Consider the following 5,628-nt stretch of genomic DNA (forward strand, 5'->3'; position numbering starts at 1 on the left):
GTGCTGGAATCACCGTTTTTGTGTTGGTGGGATTTTGAGCGGCGCCGCTGACGCCGTCGCTTGGGCTGTTTCTTGGAGGGGTCATCCTCCGCTGTTCCATCGCCCTCTCCCTCTTTTGGGGTGTCCACCATGTATATGTCATATGACGAGGTGTCTTTCCAGGGCCTAGTAGGCGCTGGTTCTTCATCATCTCCTTCATCGGCGTCCATACCGTCAATGTCTTCGGAGTCGAAGTCGAGCATGTTGGTTAAGTCGTCGACAGTGGCTACAAAGTGGGTGGTGGGTGGGTTTTGAATTTCTTCATCGTCCGTACCCCAACCTTGCTGACCATAGTCCGGCCAGGGCTCTCCTGATAAACAGAGAGACTTCAGTGACTTCAGGATATCACCGAAAGGCGAGTGCTGAATGACGTCCGCGGCCGTGAACTCCATGATCGCCGCCCAATCAGATTCGATCGGCAGGGGCGCGGAGGGTTTGGAGTCCGGAGAAGAATCCGGCTCCATGGAGCCACGAGTCTCGCAGAGTACGGGGCTGGTGTTCGGCTGAACCGCCATTGGGATCACAGCCCCCGAGGTGGCGTCCAACCGCCCATCCTCGATCAGCGTGGTTGGCTTCGAACTAAGGGTCAGAGCCGATGCGGGTGCGGCCTCCAGGGCACTGTTCGGCGGCCGAGCTAGATCATGCTCGTCGTGACAGTGCGGCGCGCTTGGCGGTGGTTCGAATCCGCCGAAGATCAGGTCCCTGCGGATGTCAGCCGTGTAGTTTAAATTTCTGAATCTGACCTGACGGCCAGGGGCGTAGCTTTCAATCTGCTTTAGATGGCCAAGTGAATTGGCCCACAGTGCGAAGCCGCCAAAGACGAAGATCTATCCGGGGGGGAAGGTCTCACCCTAGACTGCATCGCCATTGATGATCGTAGGAGCCATCGGGCCTGACGGCGACGACACAGAGGAACTCTCAATGAAAGTACCAATGTCGGTGTCAAAACCGGCGGATCTCGGGTGGGGGGTCCCGAACTGTGCGTCTAGGCCGGATGGTAACAGGAGGCAAGGGACACGAAGTTTTACCCAGGTTCGGGCCCTCTCGATGGAAGTAAAACCCTACGTCCTGCTTGTTTAATATTGATGATATGGGTAGTACAAGAGTAGATCTACCACGAGATCAGAGAGGCTAAACCCTAGAAGCTAGCCTATGGTATGATTGTTGATGTGTATGTTGTCCTACGGACTAAAACCCCCCGGTTTATATAGACACCGGAGAGGATTAGGGTTACATAGAGTCGGTTACAATGGTAGGAGATATGAACATCCGTATTGCCAAGCTTGCCTTCCACGCCAAGGAAAGTCCCTTCCGGACACGGGACGGAGTCTTCAATCTTGTATCTTCATAGTCCAGTAGTCCGACTGAAGGTATAGTTCGGCTATCCGAACACCCCCTAATCCAGGACTCCCTCAATCATCCTTGCTGTACACACCTTTTGAGAGAGCCATACATGAATTATAATTTGATAGAATACTCTATGTGCTTCACTTATATCTTTTTGAGCTAAGTAGTTTTGCTCTATGTGCTTCACTTATATCTTTTTGAGCTAAGTAGTTTTGCTCTATGTGCTTCACTTATATCTTTTGAGCGTTATAATTTTGCTCTATGTGCTTTACTTAGATCTTTTAGAGCACGGTGGTGGATTTGTTTTAAAGAAACTATTGATCTCTCATGCTTCACTTAAATTATTTTGAGAGTCTCTTAATAGCATGGTAATTTGCTTAATAATAACATGCTTGGTATTCAAGATTTGTGAAACTTTCTTTTGAGTGCATTGAATACTAAGAAAAGATTGAAGCATGATAATTGTTTTGAGGTATGGAGGTGATAATATTAGAGTCATGCTAGTTGAGTAGTTATGAATTTAAAGAATACTTGTTTTAAAGTTTGTGATTCCCATAGCATGCACGTATGGTGAACCGTTATGTGATGAAGTCGGAACATAATTTATTTATTGATTGTCTTCCTTATGAGTGGCTGTCGGGGACGAGCGATGGTCTTTTCCTACCAATCTATCCCCCTAGGAGCATGCACGTAATACTTTGCTTTGGTAACTTCTAGATTTTTGCAATAAGTATATGAGTTCTTTATGACTAATGTTGAGTCCATGGATTATATGCACTTTTTCCCATCCTTCCACCATTGCTAGCCTGTCTAATACCGCGCACCATTCGCCGGGATCATACACCCACCATATACCTTCCTCAAAACATCCACCATACCTACCTATCATGGCATTTCCATAGCCATTCCGAGATATATTGCCATGCAACTTTCCACCGTTTCGTTTATTATGACACGCTCCATCATTGTCATATAGCTAGCATGATCATGTAGTTGACATCGTATTTGTGGCAAAGCCACCATTCATAATTCTTTCATACATGTCACTCTTGATTCATTGCATATCCCGGTACACCGCCGGAGGCATTCATATAGAGTCATATTTGTTCTAAGTATCGAGTTGTAATTGTTGAGTTGTAAGAAAAATAAAAGTGTGATGATCATCATTTTCTAGAGCATTGTCCCAAGTGAGGAAAGGATGATGGAGACTATGATTTCCCCATAAGTCGGGATGAGACTCCGGACGAAAAAAAGAGGCCATAAAAAAAGGGAAAAGGCCCAAATAAAAAATGAGAGAAGAAGAGAGAGGGACAGTGTTACTATCCTTTTACCACACTTGTGCTTCAAAGTAGCACCATGATCTTCATGATAGAGAGTCTCTCGTTATGTCACTTTCATATACTAGTGGGCATTTTCATTATAGAACTTGGCTTGTATATTCCAATGATGGGCTTCCTCAAATTGCCCTAGGTCTTCGTGAGCAAGCGAGTTGGATGCACACCCACTTAGTTTCTTTTGATGAGCTTTCATATACTTATAGCTCTAGTGCATCCGTTCCATGGCAATCCCTACTCACTCACATTGATATCTATTGATGGGCATCTCCACAGCCCGTTGATACGCCTAGTTGATGTGAGACTATCTTCCCCTCTTTTTGTCTTCTCCACAACCACCCTTCTATTCCACATAGTGCTATGTCCATGGCTCACGCTCAATTATTGCGTGAAGATTGAAAAGTTTGAAAAGTTAGAGTATGAAACAATTGCTTGGCTTGTCATCGGGGTTGTGCATGATTTAAATACTTTGTGTGGTGAATATAGAGCATAGCCAGACTATATGATTTTGTAGGGATAACTTTCTTTGGCCATGTTATTTTGAGAAGACATAATTACTTTATTAGTATGCTTGAAGTGTTATTATTCTTTATGTCAATATGAACTTTTGTCTTGAATCTTTCTAATCTGAATATCCATACCACAATTAATAAATTTTGCATTGAAATTATGCCAAGTAGCACTCCGCATCAAAAATTCTCTTTTTATCATTTACCTACTCGAGGACGAGCAGGAATTAAGCTTGGGGATGCCTGATACGTCTCCAACGTATCTATAATTTTTTATTGCTCCATGCTATATTATCTACTGTTTTGGACTATATTGGGATTTATTTTCCACTTTTATATTATTTTTGGGACTAACCTATTAACCGGAGGCCCAGCCCAGAATTGCTGTTTTTTTGCCTATTTCAGTGTTTCGAAGAAACAAAATATCAAACGGAGTCCAAACAGAAAAATCCATTTTGGAACGTGACTTTCTTCTCGGATAAGACCCAGGAGACTTGGACCCTACTCCAAGAAGTACCGGAGGCGGTCACGAGGGTAGCCCCCCCCCCCTATAGGGCGCGCCCCCTGCCTCGTGGGCCCCTCGGTGCTCCACCGACGTACTCCTTCCTCCTATATATACCCACGTACCCCCAAACGATCAGAACAGGAGCCAAAAACCTAATTCCACCACTGCAACTTTCTGTATCCAACAGATCCCATCTTGGGGCCAGTTCCGGAGCTCCACCGAAGAGGGCCGTCATCACGGAGGGCTTCTACATCATCATAGCCCCTCCGATGAAGTGTGAGTAGTTTACCTCAGACCTTCAGGTCCATAGTTAGTAGCTAGATGGCTTATTCTCTCTTTTTGGATCTCAATACAAAGTTCTCCCCCTCTCTCGTGGAGATCTATTCGATGTAATCTTATTTTTGCGGTATGTTTGTTGAGACCGATGAATTGTGGGTTTATGATCAAGTCTATCTATGAACAATATTTGAATCTTCTCTGAGTTCTTTTATGTATGATTGGTTATCTTTGCAAGTCTCTTCGAATTATCCGTTTGGTTTGGCCAACTAGATTGGTAGTTCTTGCCATGGGAGAAGTGCTTAGCTTTGGGTTCGATCTTGCGGTGTTCTTTCCCAGTGACAGAAGGGGCAGCAAGACACGTATTGTATCATTGCCATCGAGGATAACAAGATGGGGTTTATTTCATATTGCATGAATTTATCTCTCTACATCATGTCATCTTGCTTAAAGCGTTACTCTGTTTTTAACTTAATACTCTAGATGCATGCTGGATAGCGGTCGATGAGTGGAGTAATAGTAGTAGATGCAGAATCATTTCGATCTACTTGTCACGGATGTGATGCCTATATACATGATCATGCCTAGATATTCTCATAACTATGCTCAATTCTTTCAATTGCTCAACAGTAATTTTTTCACCCACCGTAGAATACTTATTCTCTTGAGAGAAGCCACTAGTGAAACCTATGGCCCCCGGGGTCTATTCTCATCATATCAATCTCCATCACTTTAATCTTGTTTTGTTTTTACTTTGCCTTTTACTTTTCATTTTGCATCTTTATATCAAAATTACCAAAAATATTATCTATCGGATCTCACTTCCGTAAGTGACCGTGAAGGGATTGACAACCCCTAATCGCGTTGGTTGCGTTGAGCTCTTTGTGTTGTGTAGGTACGAGGGACTTGCGCGTGGCCTCCTACTTGATTGATACCTTGGTTCTCAAAAACTGAGGGAAATACTTACGCTACTCTGCTGCATCATCCCTTCCTCTTCGGGGAAAACCAACGCAAGCTCAAGACATAGCAGCGATGGACTGCATAATAAAGGTTCATATCACAAGGGGCAATATAAAGTGACGTTCCTTTGCATTAAGATTTTGAACATCCAACCATAAAAGCGCATGGCAACCTCTGATTCCCTCTACGAACGGCCTATCTTTTATTATTATCTTCAACCTTATGCAAGAGTCATGGTGATCTTCACCTTTCCTTTTTACATTTTATCCTTTGGCAAGCATAGTGTGTTGGAAAGATCCTGATAGATATATCTAATTGGATGTAGGGAGGCATGAGTTATTATTGTTGACATTACCCTCAAGGTAAAGGGTTGTGGGGCAAAACTATAAGTCCCTATCTTTCTCTGTGTCCGATTAAAACTCCGTAACCACAAGTATTGCGTGAGTGTTAGCAATTATGAAGGACTAGATGATAGTTGAGTATGTGGACTTGCTTTTTAGCTCCGACATAGACTCTTTCTGATGTTATGATAAATTGCAATTGCTTCAATGACTAAGGTTATAGTTTGTTGGTTCTCAATAAGGTTTTTGATTCATACTTTTGCATTGTGAATAGATCATCACTTGAACATAAGTAATCATATGACAATATCTATATA

This window comes from Triticum aestivum, chromosome 5A (genome assembly GCF_018294505.1).
Source record: "Triticum aestivum cultivar Chinese Spring chromosome 5A, IWGSC CS RefSeq v2.1, whole genome shotgun sequence".
In the NCBI taxonomy this organism is placed as follows: Eukaryota; Viridiplantae; Streptophyta; class Magnoliopsida; order Poales; family Poaceae; genus Triticum; species Triticum aestivum.